The sequence below is a fragment of the Ranitomeya imitator genome, chromosome 8 (genome assembly GCF_032444005.1).
Source record: "Ranitomeya imitator isolate aRanImi1 chromosome 8, aRanImi1.pri, whole genome shotgun sequence".
Taxonomy (NCBI): Eukaryota; Metazoa; Chordata; class Amphibia; order Anura; family Dendrobatidae; genus Ranitomeya; species Ranitomeya imitator.
In genome coordinates this window covers 182,963,565-182,979,764 of record NC_091289.1, presented here as the reverse complement: position 1 = coordinate 182,979,764, position 16,200 = coordinate 182,963,565, and positions in this window count along the sequence as shown.

Genomic DNA, 16,200 nt, shown 5'->3' with positions numbered 1-16,200 from the left:
ATAACATGGCTGATCGCTATCTGATGTTTTATCAGGTAGCACTTGGACAAATGTTATATTATGGGTCAATGCCGATTTGCATTTTTTTAATGTAGATTCAGCAGTAGAATAAAAATCAAAGCATGCTGAGAGGCTCTGTGCAAGTTGGACCATGGGCACTCATTCAAGTCTATGGGTGCAAACAAAATATCGGACTGCATTTGGATGTCATCCTAGTGCAGTCCGATTTATGCGGACATGGACAATGGAGAAATTAATTTCTCCTTCTTCTCTGCGCCATTGATAAGATTTTCTTATGTGAGAGAATCTGATCACAGTAAACTGACACAAATCTGATGAGATTTTGAGCCAAGTGTCAGAATCGATCAGATTCTCTTGGAAGAGAGAATCATTGCTTGTGTGAGCAAAAACTTACCCAAATTTTTTCGTGACACAGGTAACATCTAGTCTAGATTAATTTCGATCTATATATAGCTATAGACATTATGGATCAGGGTGAAGATTTAAGATTTCTAGATAAACCATTAGTCACAAATTAATACAGCCAAATCAATTAACAAAGGGAGGAAATTATCACATACCGCATTGCATTCTTATGAAGAACAGTGTAGCATTCATCATTACATTACATTAATATATTCTGCAATCTACTTATAATCTATATTCCCAGTTCAAATTAAAATCAGCTTTTCGGCAGGATCAATGCACTTTAACATTGCCAAATATGTGGAGAATTTACAAATGATGGACAGGTACAACCCCAGTATGACCAGGGCACAGCATCATCCTCTCAGTCTATCAGAACTACAAATGTATTGTGCTGCTGTTCCCATCGTGTTTTGTTCTTACCTTGCCGGATGTTTAGATTCTTTTCCTCCTCCAAGGAGGAAAAGGTCAGAAATTATTATATAATGATTCTCCCTCACTAGCTATTATTTGGAACTTTGTATCAGGAAAATGGTCTTCAAGGCTCAGTCTGTGGTGCTGTAGGTTTTGTTGTCCTCTAGCTTCAGAGCTTTTCTACATATGAGGCTAAAGGCCCCTTCACATTAAGCGACGCTGCAGCGATACCGACAACGATCTGGATCGCTGCAGCGTCGCTGTTTGGTCGCTGGAGAGCTGTCACACAGACCGCTCTCCAGCGACCAACGATGCCGGTAACAAGGGTAAATATCGGGTAACTAAGCGCAGGGCCGCGCTTAGTAACCCGATGTTTACCCTGGTTACCATGCTAAAAGTAAAAAAAAACAAACACTAGATACTTACCTATCGCTGTCTGTCCTCCAGCGCTGCGCTCTGCTTCTCTGCTCTCCTCCTGTACTGGCTGTGAGCCGGAAAGCAGAGCGGTGACGTCACCGCTCTGCTTTCCGGCTCACAGCCAGTACAGGAGGAGTGCAGAGCACAGCGCTGGAGGACAGACAGCGTTAGGTAAGTATCTAGTGTTTGTTTTTTTTTACTTTTAGCATGGTAACCAGGGTAAACATCGGGTTACTAAGTGCGGCCCTGCGCTTAGTTACCCGATTTTTACCCTGGTTACCAGTGAAGACATCGCTGGATCGGTGTCACACACGCCGATCCAGCGATGTCAGCAGGAGTCCAGCGACGAAATAAAGTTCTGGACTTTATTCAGCGACCAACGATCTCCCAGCAGGGGCCTGATCGTTGGTCGCTGTCACACATAACGATTTCATTAACGATATCGTTGCTACGTCACAAATAGCAACGATATCGTTAACAATATCGTTATGTGTGAAGGTACCTTAAGCTAAAATTACAGTGAAAGATAATCGGGAACGAATGTGCTTAAAAACACTTATTTCACAATTATCTTGCAGTGTAAACAGGCTGCCTATCACAGCGCTGTGCAAAAGATCATTATTCTGTAGCAGCTTAAGTGATCTGTAATAGATCCCTCAGTGCGCATCGTTTACTTTGGTCTACTTGTGTAAATAAGCTATTAAACGACCATTAATCGGTAGAGGTTTACCAATCAGTGGTCGTATCATGCGTCTGGTTGGTCCATATAAAGAGATCCTTAGTATGTACTTTGCTGTGGTCTTTAGTATATTGTTAGCTTCTATGATATTCTCATTCTGGGCCATTTTTATAAACTTTACAACTTTATCCCTGACCTGTCTGGTGTGTTCCTTGGTTTTCATGAATCGTTTTGATCCCTAATGTTCTTAAACAAACCTCTGAGGCCTTCACAGAACAGCTATAGTTATACTAAGAATAAATTATACCGGTGGTTTCCATTTACTATTTAATTATGTGACTTAAGGAGGCAATTGGTCACTCGGGATTTTATTTAGTGGTATCAGACTACAGGGGACTGAATACAAACGCACATCACAATTTTCAGATTTATATTTAAAAAATATTTAGAAGACTAGGTATCATTACAGTTGCAATTCATAAATACTTGCCACTTTGTGTTCCTATATTGCATAAAATCATAATAATCTACATTCGAGATTGGGGGTATAACGTGAAAAAAAGGGCATGATATATTTTGTGAGGAGGCAGTTAGAACTTTTGCTATGATTTCTATGTATGCCCCTGCTTTTGATTATCTTAAGTTTATCCCATTTTAGAACCAAAAACTGGTGTATGCATTAATAAATGGAGTACATGGCAAGGCATCAGAAATATGGAACCTTTTACTTCTATTGCGATATTCATATCTTCTTCAGCAGGTGCAAATATTTCACCTGTTTGTTGTGCAGATTAATTTTCCCTAGATAGTGGCATAGCTGCCATCAAAAGTTTACTATGTATAGAAAACTTAGCATATGGGGGGGTGGAGTGGCAGATGAAGTTATAACAGACTTTTGTGTTTCCTCAAGTCTAGATGATATTCAGGAAACATCTTGATGTTCCCGATGCTTTTCCCATTTATTTAACAATAGTAATTGTCCTTGCTAATCTTTACCTGAACACGTAGCCTCTATAACGGTGTGTAAATGGTTTAACCCCTTTCTGTCCTCGGACGGGTCACATCCCCTGCTTTGATGCGGGCTCCGGCGGTGAGCCCGCATAAAAGCCTGGACATGTCAGATGTTTTGTACAGCTGACATGTGCCCGCAATAGCGGCGGGTGGAATTGTGATTTACCCGCCGCTATTAACTAGTTAAATGCCGCTGTTAAACGCTGACAGCGGCATTTAAATAGCGCTTCCGGCCATCGTCACATGATCGGGGGTCAACGATGCGTCGTCATAACAACCAGAGGTCTCCTGGAGACCTCTATGGTTGTTGATGCCGGATTGCTATGAGGTCGGCGCTCATAGCAATGCAACAATTCTACTACATAGGAGCGATCTGAGCTTGACTCCTATGTAGCAGAGCCGATCCAGTTGTGCCTGCTTCTAGCCTCCCATGGAGGCTATTGAAGCATGGCAAAAGTAAAAAAAAAAGGTTTTAAAAAATATGAAAAAAATAAAAAAAATATAAAAGTTTAAATCACCCCCCTTTCGCCCCATTCAAAATAAAACAATTAAAAAAAAAAATCAAATATACACATGTTAGGTATCGTCGCGTTCAGAATCGCCCAATCTATCAACAAAAAAAGGATTAACCTGATTGCTAAAAGGCATAGCAACAAAAAAATTTGAAACGTCAGAATTATGTTTTTTTGGTCGCTGCGACATTGCATTAAAATGTAATAACGGGCGATCAAAAGAACGTATCTGCACCAAAATGGTATCATTAAAAATGCCAGCTCGGCACACAAAAAATAAGCCCTCACCTGACCCCAGATCACGAAAAATGGAGACGCTACAGGTATTGGAAATTTGCGCAATGTTTTTTTTTTTTTTTTTGTAAAGTTTGCAATTTTTTTTCACCACCTAGATAAAAAAAATAACCTAGACATGTTTGGTGTCTATGAACTCATAATGACCTGGAGAATCATAATGGTAGGTCAGTTTTAGCATTTAGTAAATCTAGCAAAAAAGGCAAACAAAAAACAAGTGTGGTATTGCACATTTTTTGCAATTTCACTGCACTTGGATTTTTTTTCCCATTTTCTAGTACACGACATGCTAAAACCAAAGATGTCGTTCAAAAGTACAACTCGTCTCGCAAAAAATAAGCCCTCACATGGCCACATTGACGGAAAAATAAAAAAGTTATGGCTCTGGGAAGGAGAGGAGTGAAAAACTTAAATGCAAAACCGAAAAAAGCTGGGGTCATGAAGGGATTAAGTGAACTTTAGAAAAACTCCCTATTTCTCTCATTATTTATCATCAGGATATTTCTAACTAATAAATATTAATGGTGTTACCATAATGTTACATTATTGCAATGCTTAATCACACAAGTTTGTAAGTTATCTTTCTAATGGAGCTAAAACTACACACAGCAGAGTGAGGTGTAATGCTCTGTAAGGCACCAATTCTAGTTTTTGGCACAAATTAGTGTTAGGATTAGTATTTGTCACTCCATTTGTCATTCTAAGGGTGAAGAAAGAGCGATGGCTGTTTCACACTCCCAAGCGATTCATTCAGGGTCCATCTTATCTGTTGTCTCTGTGCACGTATATCGGACTGCACACAGATGACATCCGAGTGCAATCCGATGTTTTACACGCACCCATAGACTTGTATGGGTGCAAGTGATACGAATATCAGCATGCGGTGATTGCTTCCTTATCCCGAATTGGTATGAGAAATTAATTGCAGATCTGCACTGCCCCATAGTATAACATTGGTCCGAGTGTTATCCGATAAAACATCGGATAGAACTCGGTCATGTTATACAGCAGTGTGAGTGAAACCTTTTATTGACATACTGCCCAAAAATGTACCCAGCCAGCAGTGGCACTAATCTAAATTGAGTTCCCTTCCTAATTTGATCCAAAACCAAATTTGGTCCACAACCAATAGGGTATCACAAATACACAGACTTTTGTAGAAATGCTACCGGAGGGACACTTACCAACTCATGTGTTTGCCTCCTCAGGTGTTTGCAACATTTTACCTTTGAGACTCTAACCACAAACCTGTTAGTGCAATTTCTGACCCACTAAACCAAGTAACAATTAAAGAAATTGTCCACTACTTGGACAATTTCTCCTCATACCCCTCGCTTTCCCCCACAAAATAATAAAGCTTAAACCCACCTCCCGTGCTGGTGACATTCCTGTGGAGTCGGCACTCACTCTTCCTGGGGTTTTGTGCGGTGTTGTGACATGTGACGCTGATGCCCAATCAGTGCTGGCATCACTGTCCCCGCTGCAGCCTGGAATTCCTCTTCATGTGCCATTTGTCCGAAGGCGGGTATCACTCGAGTATCTGGATGCTCGGATGTGCTTTGCACTTGGTGAGCATTGGCTGCTGCACAGATTTAAAGCTTGAATCCCTGCCCCGCATGTTTGGCGCCTGCCTGTTATACAGCCAATAAACATGCAGGGATTGCCTACTAGTCACTGTAATGCCATAGCCATCTTGGTAGTGGCATTACTGTGATTGGCTGGCCGCGTTCCCTCATTAGAGGTTATAAAAGGACAGGCAATGCCACTCTCTGCACATTGACACCCTTGCACAACTCAGGGGCATTTGTGATTGGAGGGAGAGAGTGGTTGTCCAGGCCTGTGAGTGCACTGTTTAACTAATCATAGTCCTCTAGTGGTGAATCTGATGCTGAACCATCATACTAACAAGTCCCCCTAAGGGCTAATCCTGTGCTTTGCTGTTTGTATCAGATACATTGTGCATTTAGCCTAGGGACAGTTGCAGGAACATGGAGAGTGGCAGAATACAGCCTCTAGGCAGGGCTTAGTGTAGTGCTTTGCAGTCCGTTGCTATATATATGTACCATATATACAGGTCCTTCTCAAAAAATTAGCATATAGTGTTAAATTTCATTATTTACATTATTATGTAATGATTACAATTAAACTTTCATATATTATAGATTCATTATCCACCAACTGAAATTTGTCAGGTCTTTTATTGTTTTAATACTGATGATTTTGGCATACAACTCCTGATAACCCAAAAAACCTGTCTCAATAAATTAGCATATCAAGAAAAGGTTCTCTAAACGACCTATTACCCTAATCTTCTGAATCAACTAATTAACTCTAAACACATGCAAAAGAAACCTGAGGCTTTTATAAACTCCCTGCCTGGTTCATTACTCAAAACCCCCATCATGGGTAAGACTAGCGACCTGACAGATGTCAAGAAGGCCATCATTGACACCCTCAAGCAAGAGGGTAAGACCCAGAAAGAAATTTCTCAACAAATAGGCTGTTCCCAGAGTGCTGTATCAAGGCACCTCAATGGTAAGTCTGTTGGAAGGAAACAATGTGGCAGAAAACGCTGTACAACGAAAAGAGGAGACCGGACCCTGAGGAAGATTGTGGAGAAGGACCGATTCCAGACCTTGGGGAACCTGAGGAAGCAGTGGACTGAGTCTGGTGTGGAAACATCCAGAGCCACCGTGCACAGGCGTGTGCAGGAAATGGGCTACAGGTGCCGCATTCCCCAGGTAAAGCCACTTTTGAACCATAAACAGCAGCAGAGGCGCCTGACCTGGGCTACAGAGAAGCAGCACTGGACTGTTGCTAAGTGGTCCCAAGTACTTTTTTCTGATGAAAGCAAATTTTGCATGTCGTTCGGAAATCAAGGTGCCAGAGTCTGGAGGAAGACTGGGGAGAAGGAAATGCCAAAATGCCTGAAGTACAGTGTCAAGTACCCACAGTCAGTGATGGTGTTTCATCAAGGGCAGGGTCAATGCAGCTAGCTATCAGGAGATTTTGGAGCACTTCATGCTTCCATCGGCTGAAATGCTTTATGGAGATGAAGATTTCATTTTTCAGCACGACCTGGCACCTGCTCACAGTGCCAAAACCACTGGTAAATGGTTTACTGACCATGGTATTACTGTGCTCAATTGGCCTGCCAACTCTCCTGACCTGAACCCCATAGAGAATCTGTGGGATATTGTGAAGAGAAAGTTGAGAGACGCAAGACCCAACACTCTGGATGAGCTTAAGGCCGCTATTGAAGCATCCTGGGCCTCCATAACATCTCAGCAGTGTCACAGGCTGATTGCCTCCATGCCACGCCGCATTGAAGCAGTCATTTCTGCAAAAGGATTCCCGACCAAGTATTGAGTGCATAACTGAACATTATTATTTGATGGTTTTTTTGTTTGTTATTAAAAAACACTTTTATTTGATTGGATGGGTGAAATATGCTAATTTATTGAGACAGGTTTTTTGGGTTATCAGGAGTTGTATGCCAAAATCATCAGTATTAAAACAATAAAAGACCTGACAAATTTCAGTTGGTGGATAATGAATCTATAATATATGAAAGTTTAATTGTAATCATTACATTATGGTAAATAATGAAATTTAACACTATATGCTAATTTTTTGAGAAAGACCTGTATCTGCTGCACGTTACCAAATTCTTTTTATTGTCATCCCTAGTTTAAAGTGCTTACTGTTACATTACGGTAGTATATAAAACTCAGAAAAATCTTCAAAATTTTTTTGTATTAAATTAGTCATCCATACAGTTTATCGTGGTCAGTATTTTATTACAGTAATATATGAAAGTCCAAAAAAATTATTTTTTTTCTGGATTGAATTAGTTATCCATACAGTTTAACATGGTTAGTATTACATTACAGTGATATACAAAACTTCAAAGAAAAAGTTTTAAAAAAATTTCTGGATTGAATTAGTCATCCATACAGTTTAACATGGTTAGTATTACATTACAGAAATATTCAAAACTTCAAAATAGTTTCAAAATTTTTTCTGGATTGAATTAGTCATCCATACAGTTTAACATGGTTAGTATTACATTACAGTGATATACAAAACTCCATTAAAAGTTCAAAATTGTTTCTTGGACTCAGTCATCCATAGAGTTTAACGTGGTTAGTGTTAAATTACGGTGATATATAAAACTAAAAAAAGGATGACTTTTTTTTCTGAATTTAATTAGTCATCTTTACAGTTTAACATGCTTTGTGTAAAATTCCGGTGATTTAAAATTTGTAAAAACCACTTGAGCTGCTACACTTGACCACATTTTTGGTTCATTAAAAAAATAGTTTCAATTAATAAAGCAAGTTTTGTTCCCAGAGACCTAGCAATTAGAAAATGCGTAAGGCGGCAGTAAGGCATAGGGAAGTGGAAGTGTTCATGATGGTGCACGCAGACGTTGAGGATGCCGGGCAGGTGCGACTATGCCTGTTGCCGGAGCACAAGAAACATGCCCATGCATGACACATAGCTTCCTGTCCCACTTTGCGGGGAGGCACAAGAAACCACCTCTGAAGTCACACCAGTGCGAATAGGTAGTCGATTGGATAGCAGATGTTTCCAGCATGCTTTCCAGCACCACCCAGTCTTCCACACGGTCCAGTCTCACTAGCTAACAGTGTGGATTACTTAATTCTCACGGGTCATTCCATGTCAAGTGAACCAATGATTTTAACCTCTATATTTTTAATTCTTTTGAGATTTTGTTATTTGGTAATAGTGTGTCAGAGAATGCAAAATGTGAAGAAAAAAAAATTCTAGATTTTTTTTTATAATTGATTATCGAAGTTCGGAAAAAGTGCGAATTTGAGTGTTGCCTGCCTTTACATTTCTCCTCATAACTCAGGCTAGAAAAAAGATAGAGTAACAAAATAAACACCATTCTACTCAGAACTATACTGGCTTTCACCAGATATGTCACAAGAGTATCTTTACTAATATTTTACCCATGCGAACGGAAACGCAAACTTTTAAAATGCAATTCCGAAAAAAATGTTTAATTTCAAAATGTCAAAAACTGCACATGTGCCTGCTATGCTCCTAGCCACATCTGTCCCAAAATACAAGTTGGGATCGTGATGGGATCATATTTTAAAAAATAAAACTATTACAGTGTCAATTCGAAAATCTGGAATTCAGATCTGTTCAGCCTGTGGTCTAAAATTGTGGAGTCTATATTTATCAAACAATCCATGATTTTTAGATATTACTGTATTATGTTACAGCTTAGAAACAGGAGAGGACAGAGGAGAAAGCTTTGTTAGGGCTCAACCTGAGAATGAGCAGGGGTAGACAGTGACAGCAGAGCAGATGACAGGCCAGCAGCACGGGCCGCCAGAGGCCGTATTCACACCAAATCTTAACACCCAGGCAACTCCTTAAATGGAGGGAGAAAAATATTCTTAACATCCAGTTCATGTATTGTACAAACCAGGACTACGAAGAAGAGGAGAGTTTGTTAAAACATTGGTTACAGGAAGCAGAACCCATCACAGGGACCCGGCAATACCACTGTCATTCCATGTAGTGACACAGAAATAAAAACAAGGATTTTTTCATTCAACAAAGACAGCTAAGTCCATGAAGTGGTAGAAGGCGGCACAAGATTGGCAATGGATGACAAAACTGGTGATGTGACCTGTGAATATGATTGGCGCTGGTGGCAGCTACTGTACTCTCCAAAGATTGTGAAAATGAAGAAGTAGAATTGACTTTTTTGCACCTTCTGGTTCAGTGCCGTCCTTTTCGTATCCAAGAAAACCAGACATTGTAAAAGTTACAAAAATCAGCTATTAACTAAGGTGGAGCCGAACACCATGACAGGCCGTACATACTCTGACACAAGGAAACCACCATTGCTAGTAAGCACTTATGGACTGATTACATTTCACCCCCTAGAAAGGGACACATTGACGATAAAAGGCCCGTTTAAAAACGTAATATTAATTGTTTGATTAGTTCATATTTTATAGAACAAGGATTTAACTACTGTACTATTCTTCTTAAACACTTCATAAATGACATGTTTAGTGATATAATAGAAAAAAATTGTTCCATGTATAAATAGGTTGTAAAAATATTGGTTCTTTTAATCTGGTTTTTAACATATAATTAGGATGAGATGGGATCTGAATCAGAGCATGCGCCGCCCCCAGCGGCCATTTTCCCGGAGGCCACCACATCGCAGGAATGGAGCTGCTGGTGCCTCTGGGCTTTGAGGAAATGCCGGCGGAGCCCCGATGCTGCACAGAGATACGCCGACACCGCCCCCAGCACAGAGCACCCACACTGCACAAAAGGAGCCGCCGCCGCCCCCAGCACAGAGTCCCCACGCTGCACACAGAGGAGCAGCCAACGCCGCCCCCCCAGCACAGAGATCATCGCTGCTACAATGAGGTAATGGGGCATACTCCACTTACACCTTCCCTGTGAGATGCCCCTCTCTTCGTCATCGGGACCACTCCACCCCACCATATGCACATTGGTCACCCGCCCTATAAGACGACACACGGCGTATAAGAAGACCCCTGACTTTTAAGAAGATTTTATATTTTAACTAGAAAAGTTGGGGGGTCATCTTATATGCCCAGTCATCTTATACGCCGGAAAATATGGTATTTATTCTGGCACTTCGGTATTTGTTTTTTTGTGTTTCTTTATTGTTGCATATACAGTAAATGTTGAATTCAATGAGTTGTAATTTGAAAAGAAAAAAGGAAGAAACTCACACAAACATAAAATCAGATGATTCAAGGCTTAAAAAAAAAATAAAAATTTGATAGGTCCCAAGTTGAATCCCTGTACACAAGAGCACAAGTAACGCACATGCATGTTTTCACAATTTTAAAACATAAGTTTTTTTCACAATTGCGCATCAAAAATTTAGAATTTGATTTCTCCAAAACAAAATATAAAGAAACATAGTCTTGTGATATATCAAACGAAAGCCGGTACCGTTCTGAGAAAAATGTTGCCTCTCCCACTTCTTTATCTTAATTCTAGCCTGAGATATGCTAAAAAATGTAAAGCCATACCAAGCTAAAATCTGCGCTCTTTCAAAACTTTAGAAATCAGTAAAAAATTAACTATTGAAGAAAAAAAATCCAAACTTTTAATTTGTACTTAACTAAAGTTGTACTTCATAAAAACAAAAAATAAAAAAAATCTTAAGACGTCAGGGAAAAAAAATATTCAAATTTGGATCACTTGATATGGAATGACCCTCACCCTGATCCTCCTTCCTCCCGCCATGTTGAGTCCCAGGAGACTAGTGATCCCACACTAGGACACTACGAGGAGATCTTCACAACATCATTTCTTGATTGTGGCCTCTCAACCTGCATGTCCCAAGAGAGACAGGAGTAGATGCTGTTTAGTGATGCACAAAACTTAAAGTAGCCACGGTCACAAGAAGATGACGGTGAGGAACGGCAAATTTTATCTAAAGAGGTAAGTGACGATGAGACACAGTTGCCAATAAGTCATGTTGTTGTTAAGTCACCAAGTCAGGAGGAACAGGGTGCAGGGGAGGAAGATGAGGTGGTGGATTACAAAGTCACCAACCTGGGAAGCTGGCATGCAGAGCAAGGCCAGAAGTGCTAAAGAGGAGGGATCGGCAGTACTGAGACTGGCAGGAAGAGGCAGTGGGGCGACCAGAGAGAGAAGACAGGCAACTGTTCAGCAGAGCACCAATATTTGTGAATTTCGCCGTGAAAGAGTTAGGAATTCCCCAGTCTGGGCCTTTTTATAGAAAAAAAAAAAAGGTAATTTAAAACCTGTGCCATGCCTCCTGCCCTGCACCTGTTCTTCCACATTTTGATACACCATCATCAGGCACTTCCAAAAACGAATCCAAGCACAGCATTTAGCTGGACCTACCCCATACCTTGGAATTTGTCATGATTCACACCGTGAACGTCACCCCTATGTCACGGATCGGGGTGATTTTAGGTCAACAGACGGCTGTCACATGTGCAGGGGGCTTATCTTAGTTATCCCTCCACTGCTACAAGGTGATGAAAAAACACACACAAGGGTATGTTTTAGAACAGGAGAATGAATCTAGTATTTTAAATATTTTACTCAATTAAAGATTAAGGCAGTGTTTATAAAAAGGTATAAAAGATGTTACAATATGAGACAATTGAAAATATGTACAAGGTAATTATAAAAACAACAGGGGTTAAATGAGAAATTAACACTTACATGTGTTCAGGTCATTTCAGGCAACCAGGCTAGTGGGCAAGCTCCAAATATCCCAGTTCATCAGGGCTAGCAGTAAGAGCTCCTCAAGTCACTCAGACAGACTCTCTCAAGGCTGGGTGTTATGAAAGGCAATTCAGTACTACAATGGACATAGCGGTCAGAGCACATACAGTGATCTGACAATAACCCAAAATCATAGAACGAGCTCTGAGACGTGGGAACTCTGCAGACCGCAATCCCTAATCCTCTCCAAACAACACTAGAGGCAGCCGTGGATTGCGCCTAACTCTGCCTATGCAACTCGGCACAGCCTGAGAAACTAACTAGCCTGAAGATAGAAAATAAGCCTACCTTGCCTCAGAGAAATACCCCAAAGGAAAAGGCAGCCCCCCACATATAATGACTGTGAGTTAAGATGAAAAGACAAACGTAGAGATGAAATAGATTCAGCAAAGTGAGGCCTGACTTTCTTAACAGATCGAGGATAGAAAAGGTAACTTTGCGGTCTACACAAAACCCTAAAGAAAACCATGCAAAGGGGGCAAAAAGACCCTCCGTACCGAACTAACGGCACGGAGGTACACCCTTTGCGTCCCAGAGCTTCCAGCAACAAATTAGACAAGCTGGACAGAAAAAATAGCAAACAAATAGCAAAGAAGAACTTAGCTATGCAAAGCAGCAGGCCACAGGAATAATCCAGGGAAAAGCAAGTCCAACACTGGAACATTGACAGGAAGCCAGGATCAAAGCATTAGGTGGAGTTAAGTAGAGAAGCACCTAACGACCTCACCAGATCACCTGAGGAAGGAAACTCAGAAGCCGCAGTACCACTTCCCTCCACCAACAGAAGCTCACAGAGAGAACCAGCCGAAGTACCACTTGTGACCACAGGAGGGAGCTCTGCCACAGAATTCACAACAGCTGGGTAAAGTGGAGTCACTTAAAGAACCACAGCCTCGTGACATCACTAACCGGGCTGGTTTCCTCAGACCCTCCTATCTCTTCAGTCTTACTAAATTTCACACAAGTTTGTCTAATGCCTGTATCTCCGCTACAGAACATGTCAGAATCATAACACACCCAGCATTCATCTTGTATTGCCATTGGCGTTCCAATGAGACCAAATTTGGGCTTGATGGGATGCATAGTTCCAGAGAAATCCATACTCTGTCCCTGTTGGAACTAGAAGCCCGCGCTTACCGAGGCTGATAGATCCGTCGATGGAGATTCACAAACTGGACTTATTATTTTCCTAGCCTAAACCGTTGGCCCAATATCTCACTATAATAGAACAAAGGACTTCTTGTCAATAAAGAAGGAGATCAGACCAGTTTCTGATGGAGGAAGGTTTGAGCCGACACAAGCAATCGTAAAAATTCTTTTGGGAGGGGCATGATGGGTTTGGGAGCTGCACATACACATCTCAGAACAGGAACACAGAGAAGGGGGGTTTTAGCCCACAGCATGGGCTAGCAAGAGAAACTAAATCTTATATTACATTTCATACAATATCGTGACAGAATTAGAAAGAAATTTCACAGCCAACCACCTAAAACCAGGGATTCAAGCTTGAGGAGGATAATTTGCATATTCTAGGTGCCTTCTGGGAAAAGCGAAGAGTCTCCCTCAGCAAGAAGATCGTTGGGTACAGCCGGGACCAGCTGCTTGGAAAGCATCACCAAACCAGGGATTCAAGCTTGAGGAGGATAATTTGCATATTCCAGGTGCCTTCTGGGAAAAGCGAAGAGTCTCCCTCAGCAAGAAGATCGTTGGGTACAGCCGGGACCAACTGCTTGGAAAGCATCACCAAACCAGGGATTCAAGCTTGAGGAGGATAATTTGCATATTCCAGGTGCCTTCTGGGAAAAGCGAAGAGTCTCCCTCAGCAATAAGATCGTTGGGTACAGCCGGGACCAGCTGCTTGGAAAGCATCACCAAACCGCGCGCCTTACGACGCGTGAATTTTTGCCTGTAGGACATTATTGCAAGAAAACTTGGCTGAGTAGATTATACAAGAAGGAAAACACACAGCAAGTCAGCAGGATCTAGGAGCAACATGGCAGACGTAACAACCTACATGGTGAGCTGCAGCATGTGCTACATGTTCACAGATCGACCAGAAGAAGAATCCAATTTCACCTGTCAGAAGTGTAGACTAGTGGCCCTTTTAGAAGAAAAGGTGCGGGGTCTGGAAGAAAGAATAGCAACTTTGAAACTCATCAAAGAGAATGAAGACTTCCTAGACAGAACAGAAGCATCTCTACTGGTCACAGAAGGTGAAAAAAGTGTCAGAGAACCTCCAAAAGCAGATGAGTGGAAGCATGTGACCAAAAGAAGCAAGAAGACCATGGAGAAATCACCAACCACACAACTGAAGAACCGATATCAAATCTTTGCAGAGGATGAAGATGGCACACCTAAGGATGAAGCAATACCAGCAAGCAAAAAAGAAAAGGGCACACAGCAACAAGTGACAGCAAAAAGTACAGCCAAGAAGCAACGAAGAGTAATGGTGGTGGGAGACTCACTACTGAGAGGCACAGAAGCAGCCATCTGCAGACCGGACATAACCGCAAGAGAAGCATGCTGCCTTCCAGGTGCGATGATCATGGATGTGACCGATAGGATACCAAAGCTTTTCAGCTCCAAGGACGTCCACCCATTTCTTCTGATACATGTTGGCACCAATGACACGGCAAGGAAGGACCTACCGACAATCTGCAAGGTCTTTGAAAAGTTGGGGAAGAAAGTAAAGGAACTGGATGCACAGGTAGTTTTTTCTTCTATCCTTCCAGTAGACGGGCATGGCACCAGGAGATAGAACAGGATCCTTGATGCGAACAACTGGCTAAGACGATGGTGCAGACAACAAGGATTTGGATTCCCGGACCACGGTGTGAATTACTTGTACCATGGACTCCTCGCCAGAGACGGACTACACCTCAACAAACCTGGGAAACACACATTCGCCAGAAGACTCGCTACACTCATCAGGAGGGCGTTAAACTAGAAGAAGAGGGGACGGGAAGAAAAACATTAGACTCGAACAAAGAAGACCCAAGAAAACATACTCAGAAGGGAGGTAAGAACATTTCTAAAACAATCCACAGCGAGGAGATTGGAACAAAACAAAATCCTCTACACTGCATGCTCGCAAATGCCAGAAGCCTGATAAACAAGATGGAAGAACTAGAAGCAGGTAACTTTGACATAGTGGGAATAACCGAGACATGGTTAGATGAAAGCTATGACTGGGCAGTTAACTTACAGGGTTACAGTCTGTTTAGAAAGGATCGTAAAAATCGGAGAGGAGGAGGGGTTTGTCTCTATGTAAAGTCTTGTCTAAAGTCCACTTTAAGGGAGGATATTAGCGAAGGGAATGAGGATGTCGAGTCCATATGGGTCGAAATTCATGGAGGGAAAAATGGTAACAAAATTCTCAGTGGGGTCTGTTACAAACCCCCAAATATAACAGAAACCATGGAAAGTCTACTTCTAAAGCAGATAGATGAAGCTGCAACCCATAATGAGGTCCTGGTTATGGGGGACTTTAACTACCCGGATATTAACTGGGAAACAGAAACCTGTGAAACCCATAAAGGCAACAGGTTTCTGCTAATAACCAAGAAAAATTATCTTTCACAATTGGTGCAGAATCCAACCAGAGGAGCAGCACTTTTAGACCTAATACTATCTAATAGACCTGACAGAATAACAAATCTGCAGGTGGTCGGACATCTAGGAAATAGCGACCACAATATTGTACAGTTTCACCTGTCTTTCACTAGGGGGACTTGTCAGGGAGTCACAAAAACACTGAACTTTAGGAAGGCAAAGTTTGACCAGCTTAGAGATGCCCTTAATCTGGTAAACTGGGACAATATCCTCAGAAATAAGAATACAGATAATAAATGGAAAATGTTTAAGAACATCCTAAATAGGCACTGTAAGCGGTTTATACCTTGTGGGAATAAAAGGACTAGAAATAGGAAAAACCCAATGTGGCTAAACAAAGAAGTAAGACAGGCAATTAACAGTAAAAAGAAAGCACTTGCACTACTAAAGCAGGATGGCACCATTGAAGCTCTAAAAAACTATAGGGAGAAAAATACTTTATCTAAAAAACTAATTAAAGCTGCCAAAAAGGAAACAGAGAAGCACATTGCTAAGGAGAGTAAAACTAATCCCAAACTGTTCTTCAACTATATC